General features: G+C 53.0%; 1 protein-coding gene across 1 annotated transcript in view; it reads left to right on the top strand.

The window, feature by feature from the left end:
- Nucleotides 1-12,777, top strand: part of LOC149469349 (uncharacterized) — a 98,370-nt gene that overhangs the window by 56,717 nt on the left and 28,876 nt on the right. The gene's annotated exons all lie outside the window — the stretch shown is intronic.

Here is a 12,777-nt window from a genome sequence, read left to right as displayed (position 1 = left end):
CGGTTAGCAGGTCGTTGGTGAGTTTAAGTAAGGCAGTTTCGGTGGAGTGTAGGGGATGGAAGCTGGACTGTAGTGGATCGAGGAGGTTGTTGTCATTGAGGTGGGAGCTTAGGCGATTGTAGACTAATCGCTCAAGGAGTTTGGATGTAAATGGCAGCAGGGAGATGATTCTAAGGTTGTTCGGGTCAGTGGGGTTCAGGGAGGGCATTTTGAGTATGGGAGTGATGTGCGCATGCTTCAGAGGGGAGGGGAATGCGCCAGAAGAGAGGGAGAGATTAAAGATGTGGGTGAGGGGGTGTATAATAGAGGAGGAGGGAGGTCGTAGGAGTTGTGAGGGGATAGGGTCAAGGGGGCAGGTGGTGAGGCGGGCTTCAGAGAAGACCTTAATGACCTCCTCGGTGGTAGTAAGGTCGAAGGAGTGGAGTGTTGAGGGGGTTTCAGTGTGAGGGATGTTAGGTGGGGGGGTCTTAACAGTGGTGAGACCAAGGGAGAGGGGTGGTGAGGGGGTTGCTGTGTGAGAGGAGATGGGTGGGGAGGAGGTCTGGGCAGCGGCGATGTCCCTGCGAATTGTGTCAATCTTGTTTTTGAAGTGATTAGCAATCTCAAGGGCGGTGAGTGAGGTGCTGGGTGGAGGTGGGGCTGGAGAGAGTAGCAAGTTAAAGGTACAGAAGAGCTGGCAAGGATTGGAGGAGAAGATATTGATAAGCATCAGAAAGTAGACTTGTTTGGCAGCGTGGAGGGAGGAGGTGTAGGTGTGGAAGGTGGATTTATAACAGGTGAATGCTAGTTAGGATCTGGTTTTGCGCCATAGTCGCTCCAGCGCACGACTGCGTCATTTGAGAGTTTTGGTATATTCAGTCTGCCAGGGCTGGAGCAGTCGGGGTCTGATGTTTCATGTGGTTTAAGGCGCTAGTGAGTCAAGAGCGGTTGACAGCGAGTTGTTATAGGCAGTCGTGGCCAGGTCGGGGCAGGACAGGGGAAGGATGCTGTGGTAAAGTTGATCAGCTGCAGAGTGGAGGGGGGCAGGGTTCAGGTTGCGGAGGTTACGGCTGGTAGTAGTGTGACATTTGGAGGGGTAGGTGTTTGAGGACGAGGAGACAGAGAAGGTAATAAGGTTGTGGTCAGAGAGAGGAAAGGGGGTGTTTGTGAGGTTGTGGGGAGCGCAGAGATGGGAGAAGACAAGGTGCAGGATGTTCCCATCGGAGTGGTTGGTGGATTGTATGCACTGTGCGCGTGCAAAAGAGGAGGTTAAGTGGAGGAGTTGGGATGTGGTCGGGTTGTTGATGTTGAGAGGGATGTTGAAGTCTCCAAGGATGATGGTGGGTAGCTCGGAAGAGAGGAAGAAGGGTAGCCAGGTGGAAAAGTCATCGAGGAAGCGGGATAAGGGTCCAGGAGGCTGGTAGATTACAGCAAATCTCTGGGGGGTTGGGGAGAATAGTCGGATGCAGTGGGCCTCGAAGGAGGAGAAGGATAGAGAGGGGGGTTTGGGAGGACTCGGAAGGTGCTCAGTGGTGACAGGAGACCAACCCCACCACCTTTTTGACCATTGGGTCTGGGTGAGTGGGTCCAGATGAGACCTCCATAGGAGAGTGCTGCAGGGGAGGTAGGAGGGAGTCAATGGCTTGGATCCAGGTTTTTGTGATCACTAGGAGGTTGAGGGAACGGGAAACAAAGAGGTTGTGGATGGTGGTGAGCTTGTTGCACACCGATTGGGCATTTAGGAGTGCACACAAAAATGGGTGGGTGGTTTTGGGGAGCAGAGGGACAGGTACTAGGTTGAGGGGATTGCGGCAGGATGTGGAAGTGGGAGGGTGCCTTGTGGGTGAGCGAGGTGGTGGAGGGCCAGGGTTTGGGGAGATGTCATCCGAAGATAGGAGAAGAAGGGTGAGAAAGGTGGCATGGGAGCGGGATGTGCAGGAGCGTGTAAGTCTACCAGTGGAGGTGTTCGGGTCAGTGGGAGAGTGGAGTATTAGGAGGAGGTGGTGGGTGCCGTGGAGGGGTGAAGGAAGCAGTGAGGGTGCAATGTACAGCTGTTTGGGAGGAGCAGAGGGATATAGAGAAGAGATTTTGGGAACAGAGGAGAAGAATAGGAGGAGGAGGAGTGGAGAAGGCATTTTAGGGAGGTACATGGAGTGGTGGACAGGCGTTGCGGGAGGCTTGGTTGCAGATAGTCTAACATGCAGTGGCATATCTCATTGCTGTGTCTTCCGTTAGCTAGAGTTTGTGTGCCTAGGAACAGGATGGGTAGAGTTCTGGTCGATAGGTTGTAGCCAGGGGTGATCAGGTTGCGAGTATCAGTTTGTGAAAGTCTTGGTTTGAGGGGTGAAGTTTGGTTTGCGAAGATGAAGGGTGGTAATCAGTAGCGGAGGTGTTTTCCAGGTGGTGGAGATGGGGTGCAGAAAGGGTTGTGAGAGGTGGGCATCAGGTGTGGGTGATGAGCGTGGTAGGGCTGGGGGATCGCAGAACCAGCAGTCAGGCCTTCTCCCGCACTATATTCCCGGGGGTCATCAGATGGATTTCAGGTCTGGGCAGGGTTGTGCTGTGGTGGGCGATGGTAGGCTTCACCAGGGCAAGGTTGTCCATTGAGCTCAGCGGTCCGGGCAGGGTTGCATCATGGGAGGCAGTGGTGGGCATCGCCAGGCCGAGATCATCCACTGGGCTCAGTGGTGTGGAAAGCGCTCGCTTCAGGCCACTCTTACGGGTGTGCGGGTGGAGCTCCTTTAGGCCGGGTGCAGGTTCCCTTTGGGTTGTCCGGGGGGGTGTCGTGGTAGGCCACAGTAGGCCCTGCCAGGCCAGGTGCTTTGATGCTGAGGTAGGCCTTGGCCTAGGTGTTGCGGGTCCCTTGTTGCTTCACAGCAGGGTCGGGGGGACCGCCAGTGCTCTCACCCTGCCCTCAGACTACCCGGGTAGTAGAGTTGTGAGGTGGGGGCTGAGCGGTGCAGTTCTCCTGGTGGTTGGTGTGGCTTTGGACCCAGTTGTGGTGTGGAGCGGCCTGGGTGCGACGTGCGGCCTGGATGCGGGCTGCAGTGGGTGGTGGAAGGCAGCAGGGTTGAGGGCTGAGGGCTTATGTGTTATGTGCCTGTATGCCTGAGACCCTGGTGGGTAGTGATGTGTATGCGCCCTGTTGTTACTGTCCCTGGTGGTTTAGTGGTTTGTCCCCTGCAGGGACGGGCGCTGCTGTAATGGAGGCAGGGGTGGAGTGGCGGGGAGGCTCGGCCGGCCGGCCACTCCTCCAGCGTGCCCGATGTACCTGGGCGGTGGTGGGCCACAGTTCAGAGCGGCTGAGGAGGGCGCTGGGATGGAGGCAGGTTGGCGCTGCAGAGGACCATGTGGGGACGGGTGCCGGGAAGGATGGTGGGATCATCTGCCATGGATGGTGCAGCCACTGCTGTGGAGGATCTGGCATAGTCTGGAGGTCTCTCAGGCTCCCTCAGGTGGGTGGTAGTGGCTCCCGGTGGATGGCAGGTGGGAGTGTGGAAGCAACCGGAGCCGAGTATCATGCGGATAGCCTGATGTGACCCCCTCCTCCCAGCCAAAGCCCCAGCATAGGTTTTATTTGCAGCATTAGATGTATCAGACCTTAAAGCTACACCCTGCCCATTGGTTGCAGGAACCTCAGAGCCCCCGCTCTGCAAACCACCATCAGAGGCAGCAGCAGTCACTCCATCCACCAACACACAGGCATTCCCCTTTCCAGCATTGCAAGCACTTTTATCATTTACATGTTTCCTTTCACTCGTGGCACTACTGCTCCCAGCAGACCCACTCACACCAGATGCTCCTATCTCCTCCAACATACTCTTCTTAGGCAAAAGCCTTCCACTCCTGGTCACTCTCCCCTGGGGTTCAGCAACACCTTTCATAGTGCAGCTGACATTTTCCCTCCACCATTTTCTGCTGCATTTGCAGACATCAGCAGGGATTGTCCAGAAATAATGTCAGATCCCACCTTTACCTTCCCCCCCAGCAGAGTCCTCAGTCCCAGCAGAGTCCACAGTCACAGGATTCTTGGTAGCAGATTCAACAGTCACTGAATTCCCAGTCCCAGCAGAGTGCAGTCCTGCAGGCACAGCAGCCATCTTCCCTGCAGAGCTCTGTGCACACACAGGAGGATTTCCCTCCAAAACTCTGCAGTGTACATGGCTGTCCATACTGGAGTCCAAACTGTCACTTTTAATAAAGCGTGGCTTTGCTGTCTTTTTTTTCCTTTACAAGACCAGGTACAGAGTCCTCACCATCATCCTCATCCGCAGAATCCTTGGAAAACCAGAAGGTTCTTCCACTTAGGGGAGACTCCTCATTAATAAACTTTAGCAGCCCTCAGCCATTTTCCTCTACCTCCTGTGCTGTTCCTCCAGCTTGCTGGGGAGGGAGGCAGAGGCTGACCTTTCCTCTGGTGAAGCAGATCCTGAGGTGGATGGGATACCAGGGGCAGCATCTCTCCACCCGTATTGCCACCGCCAACGCTGGATCTTTACTGGCGTCTCCCTGCATTTTCCGGAACCTTTCCTCATTCTGGAACTTTTCTTTGAAAGCTACGCTCTTTTCCTTTAATGATTTCACCAAACTCTGCTGCTTCTTGATGGCGTCCTCCAATCCTTTCAGCTCTGGCTTCAGACTCTGCTGCTGCTTGATGGCGTCCTCCAAACCTTTCAGCTCCGGCTTCAGACTCTGCTGCTGCTTGATGGCGTCCTCCAAACCTTTCAGCTCCGGCTTCAGACTCTGCCGCTGTTTGATGGCATCCTCCAAACCTTTCAGCTCCAGCTTTAGACTCTGCTGCTGCTTGATGGTGCCCTCCAAACCTATCAGCTCCGGCTTCAGGCTCTGCTGCTTCTTGATGGCGTCCTCCAAACCTTTCAGCTCCGGCTTCAGACTCTGCCACTGCTTGATGGCATCCTCCAAACCTTTCAGCTCCGGCTTCAGACTCTGTCGCTTCTTGATGGTGTCCTCCAAACCTTTCAGCTCCGGCTTCAGACTCTGCTGCTTCTTGATGGCGTCCTCCAAACATTTCAGCTCCGGCTTCAGACTCTGCTGCTGCTTGATGGTGCGCTCCAAACCTATCAGCTCCGGCTTCAGGCTCTGCCACTTCTTGATTGCATCCTCCAAACCTTTCAGATCCGGATTCAGACTCTGCTGCTGCTTGATGGTGCCCTCCAAACCTTTCAGCTCCAGCTTCAGACTCTGCTGATGCTTGATGGTGCCCTCCAAACCTATCAGCTCTGGCTTCAGACTCTGCTGCTTCTTGATGGTGCCCTCCAAACCTTTCAGCTCTGGCTTCAGACTCTGCCGCTTGCTGCTCCATGCCTTATCATGGAGAACTTTCTTCTTCTTATAAGCAGCTTTCAGGTTCATCAGCTTTTCCTCCTCCTTTGCATTTCTTAGCAAATAGACAGCAACCCGCTCTCTGAAGGCAGGGAGGGATCCCCCTCTTTTAGGGCCACAACCAAGGTCTTCAGGTGTAGGTGAAGCTTGGGAGGGCAAGCTGGCTCCCTCAGGGGGAACATGGCCCAAGTCTATCCCAAAAGAAGCCATGTTTCTGGGGCCAGGCGAGAAGGCCTGCCCCCTAGTGTCTGGAGAGGGAGAGCAACTGCACAAGCAACCTCTCTAGTACAGAGACTGATGGGACTGTGGGGGAGGGGACATTAGAGTGTAAGCTCCTCTGGTACAGAGACTGATGTGACTGTGGGGAAGGGGACATTAGAATGTAAGCTCCTCTGGTACAGAGACTGATGTGACTGTGGGGGGAGGGGACATTAGAGCGTAAGCTCCTCTGGTACAGAGACTGATGTGACTGTGGGGGAGGGGACATTAGAGCGTAAGCTCCTCTGGTACAGAGACTGATGTGACTGTGGGGGAGGGGACATTAGAGCGTAAGCTCCTCTGGTACAGAGACTGATGTGACTGTGGGGGAGGGGACATTAGAGCGTAAGCTCCTCTGGTACAGAGACTGATGTGACTGTGGGGGAGGGGACATTAGAGCGTAAGCTCCTCTGGTACAGAGACTGATGTGACTGTGGGGGAGGGGACATTAGAGCGTAAGCTCCTCTGGTACAGAGACTGATGTGACTGTGGGGGAGGGGACATTAGAGCGTAAGCTCCTCTGGTACAGAGACTGATGTGACTGTGGGGGAGGGGACATTAGAGCGTAAGCTCCTCTGGTACAGAGACTGATGTGACTGTGGGGGAGGGGACATTAGAGCGTAAGCTCCTCTGGTACAGAGACTGATGTGACTGTGGGGGAGGGGACATTAGAGCGTAAGCTCCTCTGGTACAGAGACTGATGTGACTGTGGGGGAGGGGACATTAGAGCGTAAGCTCCTCTGTACAGAGACTGATGTGACTGTGGGGGAGGGGACATTAGAGTGTAAGCTCATCTGGTACAGAAACTGATGGGACTGGCTCAGTAATCTCTGTACAGCACTGCGGTATATGTCAGAGCTATATAAATGTATAATAATAATAGTATGTGACTGTGGGGGAGGGGACATTAGAGTGTAAGCTCCTCTGGTACAGAGACTGATGTGACTGTGGGGGAGGGGACATTAGAGTGTAAATTTTTTGTTTATTAAAATCTTGCAAACAAAAAACATCATAAAAATCATATTTACATATATACAGAATAAAAATATGTATTTTTAAACAAAACCAGCTTACTTCAGCAAAATAACAAATCCTGACCGTCACCTAAACACCCCCTCAGGCTAAGAAACGATTAAACATTCACCCCATACATTGATCCCACACATTCATCCCATACATTCATCCCACACATTCACCCCATACATTGATCCCACACATTCATCTCATACATCAATCCCATGCATGCAGCCTTTCTTCAAAAATCTGATGTTACAAAATCTAGGGGACGTGAAAGGACAGAAAGAGAAGCCACGCCCCCAGAGACTGACAGACAGCAGCTACGGGGACCTGACATTCCTCCACGCCTTTGTCCAGGCTCCCGGCCGCCACCTGTCCTTCTCAAGACCCCGAATCTTCCCAACCTCACCCAGAATGTTGTTCACCACCACCTCGACAGGAAGGACTTTTTTGCGAATGGAAACCTGACACCGTGCATTCCACGTGTAGTAACGGACTACTAAGCTAACTAGAAAAAGTGTCTCAAAATCAAAATCCCGGTGAGTCTGAAAGGCTCCGTAAGACCACTCCGCGTAACTCAAGCGGGAAAGGAAAGGGATCCCCAGAGCCCCACCCACCCGCTTGTAGACTTCTATATTGAAGGGGCACTGAAGCAAGAAATGGTCCATCGTCTCCTCCACCCCACCGCACTCCACTCTTGGACAACCACGGTTCTCCGCAGAGCGATGCTTCAGGTTGCCCTTCACATAGAGTCTGCCATGGAACGAGAGCCAGGCCAAATCCCGAAACTTTAAAGGGATTCTCTCCAGATTCATCAAACGCAGACCCTCCCTCATAACCGGGCCTGGGCAATCCCTCAAGGCCAATGGCTCGCTAAAGGCAGATTCAACAACCCTCCTCTCCAGGGCCTTCCTAGGAAGAGATTTAATTTCCTCCGCCGTCACTCGCCATTGCCGAAGCATTTTCAGACACGGGGCAACATAAGCCGGGAGCTTACCATGTTGGACCCTCAGGCTTTTCACTGGCCCACCATTCTCCCAGCTCCGTAGAAAAGGCCTAAACCAGGACTGAAAAATACCAACCCACCCAGGCGGTTCCTCTGCCAGCATGCTACCAAAATTATGTTTCAAAAACATCAGAGAAAAGAAAACCACCGGGTTGACCATACCTAGGCCACCCATCCGCCTGGGAAGGTAGGTTACAGACCTCTTAATGAGGTTCAGTTTGTGCCCCCATAACAGCTGGAAGAAACAACTGTAGATCCTCGCATAGAGAGACACTGGCAAAACACAGACAAAGCTGACATACAGAAATACCGGGATCAGGTAAGTTTTAATCAGGTCAATCCTTTCCCTGTAAGAGAGTTTCCAATCCTTCCAGCTGGCCACCTTGGCATCGGCATCTTGTAGCCTGCTTACCCAATTTGCAAGGCCGTAATCACCGGGACCAAATCTGATGCCTAAAACTTTAATTTCCTGCTGGGGCTCTGGGAAGGCGTCCGGAAGGGTAAAGCCTTCGCCTTCCTCTCCCATCCAGAAAACCTCACTCTTATCCTGATTGATCTTTGAGCCAGATGCCTCAGCATACTGTTCCATCACCGAGACCACCTCCTCTGCCTCCTGCGTCCCGGAGATGAAAACAGACACGTCATCAGCATAGGCCACGACCCTCAGAGGGGGCTCCCCAGGAATGCCCAAAGGAACTCCACACAACGGTCCGCTCTCTAACCTCCGAATGAAGGGATCGATTACAAACGCATATAGCAGAGGACTCAAAGGACACCCCTGACGCACACCTGAGCCAACCTCAAAGGGTCGTCCAATCCAACCATTCACAAGCATGAAGCTTTCAGCCCCTCTGTATAAGGTCTTTAGCCAATCGATAAAGCCCCCCTCCAGGCCATACTTGCCAAGAAGCAGCCATAGGTACTCATGATTGACTCGATCAAAAGCTTTGGCCTGATCCAATGCCAGCAGGAACTTTCCCCAGCCTGCAGCCCTGCACCGCTCCAGGGCCTCCCGGACAGCTAACACCGCTGAAAAAGTGCTTCTTCCCTGAACCGAACAGTGCTGATGGCGAGAAAGTAAATTGCCCGCAACAGACGATAAACGCCAGAAAATAATTTTTGCCAATATCTTCCTATCAACATTGAGAAGGCTAATGGGCCGCCAATTCTCAATTCTCGAGGAATCCTTACCCTTTGACAGAAGAATCACTGCAGATTGTCGCATGGAGGGAGAGAGCGAACCCTCTCTCAGACAGCCATTAAACACCTCCACCAAATATGGGGCCAGAGTCACCTTCAAGTGCTTATAAAACTCGGCTGTCAATCCGTCTGGCCCAGGCGACTTCTTCATGGCAAGCTGATCAATAGCTTTCACCACCTCATCTGCCGTGATGTCCTCTGTCAAACTCACAAGAGAACTGCCATTTCCCAGTCCTGGAGTAGAGTCCAGAAAACCCAACATGCTCGCTCGATCGAGGTCCCTCCTACCCAGGAGGTCAGCATAATATGACCTGGAGGTTTCCAGGATCCCTGACTTGGACTTTGTCAGGGAACCCGTACTGTCAACAAGGCCTACAACTGACTTAACTGCTCTACCTTGTTTGCAGTTCTGGTAAGGGTCGGGCGAGTGATATTTCCCATAATCCCTTTCCAGAACCAAAGAGGCATGCCTGTCATATTGACACTGCCTGAGCAAGAGTTTAACCTCAGAGATCGCTTCTGGATCTCCATTATTCGAGACAAGCCGATCGAGCTTCCTCCGCAGACGCTGGTAGGTGACATACTTATCAAGCTGTTTATTCCTTCCTATGGCCTTGAAAAACCCAACGATCCTTTGTTTTGTAAGCTCCCACCACTCGGACTTACTGCTGCAAACGTCCATGATTGATACCTGTGCCTGAAAAAAATCCTCAAAGGATTGACTCACCTTCTCATCGTCCAGGAGTGCCGAATTCAGCTTCCAGGTACCCCTCCCCTTAGGTGGTGTATCGGGGCCACTCAGAGTCACAGACAGAATACAGTGATCGGAAAACTCCACCGCCTGACACACTGGTGCCGAGAAGGCGGAGTTCCCCTTTAAAAAAAACCTATCTATTCTGCTCTGACTGGAACCTCTCTGAAAAGTGAATCCCGTGTCGTCTGGGCAGCAATGAATGTGCACATCAACCAGACCTGCCTCTCTAGCTATTTTGTTTAAAAAAAAACCCGTCACAGTCCAGCCTGACTCCGGTCCCTCTCCTGTCCTTAGTCCTAGTGACGGTGTTAAAGTCACCACCGAAGACAACTTGCTGGGCTGTAAAAAGGAAAGGCTTGATCTTCATGAAGAGGCATTTCCTGTCCCATTTTGTCTGGGGCCCATAGATGTTAATCAGGCGCAGGTCCTGCCCCCCCATGGAGACGTCTAAGACCATGCATCTCCCCATTTCTACCTCAATAATCCGCCGACAGGTTACCATGCCGGAAAAAAGTACCGCAACTCCAGTGTAAGGCTCGGCCGCAAGAGACCAGAAGGAGGGGCCGCGCCTCCACTCCTTCTTCGCCATATGAACATCCCCCAAACTGGACAACCTGGTCTCCTGCAAAAAGAAAATGTCAGCATCAAACCTGCTGAGCAAAAATAAGGCCATGTTACGAGCGCTTACTGATTTTATGCTGGCGACATTAATGGTCGCCACCTTCAAAGGAGTGGGAACCGCCATCAGGATGATCGAGGTACCCGTTTCTTAGCCTGCTTACCCCCCTCCCTACTTGGAGACCCTACACGCTTCATAGTCCTCTGTGTTTCCTCCTCCATGGAAACCAGAGACTCATCCCCTGAAGATCCCTCATCCTCCACCTCAGATAACACTTCAAATGTGTTTGACACCTCCACCCTCCCAGGGTCAGGTACAGGCACATCCTTCTTCCGCTTCTTCTTCCCAGACTTCCTTTTTGCCTCCAACCACTCCATATCATCATTTGATAAACCGGCCCGCAAAGCCCCCTCCCCTTCCCTTCCACCATCACCAACAACATCATCCACCCCACTCTCTCCACTCACCACAGCAGTCCCCCCAACCTTCACCCCAACACCCCCACCATCATTCATTCCACCCCCCAGCGCCTCACGCGCTCTGACCCTCCGACGCCGGGGAGGGGGGGTCGGTGCAACCATACACATTGGTCCAGTTCCCTCCACAGCCCCCACTACCTCTGGGGAAACTGACACAGGAGGATCAGACACAACATCCACGGACACTGACTCAGGGGGCACAACACAAGGAGATGACACATTAGAGGGACCATCAGACACTGGGACCACAGGGACAGAGACATTGGGGACCCCTGGCACAGCCTCTCTCTCCTCTGCCTCCTCCATGTCCAGACGAAAAAACTCTTCCACCAAAGCTGACTGGTTGTGCATGGCCTCAGGGCACCGGTTGTAGGAATGGCCAACCTTATCACACAGATTGCACCTGATGATATTACAATCCTTAGCCAGATGCCCCAGATCCTGACATAGGGAGCACTTCATCTCTGGACATGAGGAGGCGAAGTGACCCCGAGAACCGCACTTATTGCAGAGCTTGGGCTGCCCAGGGTAGAACACCACAATCCTGTCCTTCCCAATGAAGGCTGAGGAGGGCAGATGCTGGACCACATTCCCACACACATACAACCTCATCTGCACCGACCACCCACCAGTCCATATCCCTCTCTCATCCACAATCTTCCTCAGGGGTGCAAGTAGCTCCCCAAATCTCCTCAGCCAGACAGCCAAGTCAGCCAAAGGAATGGACTCATTCCGTACTAGAATGGTGACCGTCTTCACTAGAGGTTGGCGTGAGACAACCTTTGGGACGAGTCCCTTCCACTCCGGCAGACCCTTATACATGTGTTCATACTTCTCCCAGAATATATCCAGAGACTCGGGGCGCACAAAGGACAGATCATATTCATAGGATCCTACAGGGCTGATCAAGGCGAAGATGTCATCCGCCCTAAACCCCATCTCCAAAATCCTGTCCACCACCGACATCCTGACCGGGGGAGCACCCCCACCTTCCCATCTGAGCTGCACCAAATTCCTCCTCCTGAAGGACAGGGGTGCAGATGGCAGACCTGCAGCAGACCTCCCCCCAGAGCTGACAACATGATGTGACCCCCTCCTCCCAGCCAGAGCCCCAGCATAGGTCTTATTTGCAGCATTAGATGTAGTGGACCTTAAAGCTGCACCCCACCCATTGGTTGCAGGAACCTCAGAGCCCCCGCTCTGCAGACCACCATCAGAGGCAGCAGCAGTCACTCCATCCACCAACACACAGGCATTCCCCTTTCCAGCATTGCAAGCACTCTTATCATCCATATGTTTCCTTTCACTCGTGGCACTACTGCTCCCAGCAGACCCACTCACACCAGATGCTCCTGTCTCCCCCTCCCCCAACATACTCCTCTTAGGCAAAAGCCTTCCACTCCTGGTCACTCTCCCCTGGGTTTCAGCAACCCCTTTCAGAGTGCTGCTGACATCTTCCCTCCCACCATTTTCTGCTGCATTTGCAGCCATCAGCAGAGGTTGTCCAGCAATAGTCTCAGATCCCCCCTTTACCTTCCCCTCAGCAGAGTCCAGAGTCCCAGGGTTCCTGGTATCAGAGTCCTCAGTCCCAGCAGAGTGCAGTCCTGCAGGCACAGCAGCCATCTTCCCTGCAGAGCTCTGTGCACACACAGGAGGATTTCCCTCCAAAACACTGCAGTGCACATGGCTGTCCACACTGGAGTCCAAAATGGCACTTTTAATAAAGCGCGGCTTTTCTGTTTTTTTCTCCTTTACAGGACCAGGTACAGAGTCCTCACCGTCATCTTCATCCTCAGAGTCCTCAGAAAAACGGAAAGTTCTTCCAATTAGGGAAGACTCCAATTCCTCAATGTACTTTAGCAGTCCTCCGCCATATTCCTCTACCTCCTGTGCTGATCCTCCAGCTTGCTGTGGAGGGAGGGAAGCAGAGGCTGACATTTCCTCCAGGGAAGCAGATCCTGAGGTGGATGGGATAGCAGGGGCAGCATCCAGGACCCCCTCCTCACTCTCCACCCGTACTGCCACCGCCGATGATGAATCCTTACCGGAGTCTCCCTTCATCTTCCTGAATCTTTCCTCATTCCGGAACTTTTCTCTGAAAGCTCCGCTCTTCTCCTTCAGC

Source organism: Staurois parvus, unplaced genomic scaffold (genome assembly GCF_062004578.1).
Source record: "Staurois parvus isolate SC_StPar_1 unplaced genomic scaffold, SC_StPar_1.0 ptg000073l, whole genome shotgun sequence".
Taxonomy (NCBI): domain Eukaryota; kingdom Metazoa; phylum Chordata; class Amphibia; order Anura; family Ranidae; genus Staurois; species Staurois parvus.
This window is presented reverse-complemented; position numbering and strand designations above follow the sequence as displayed.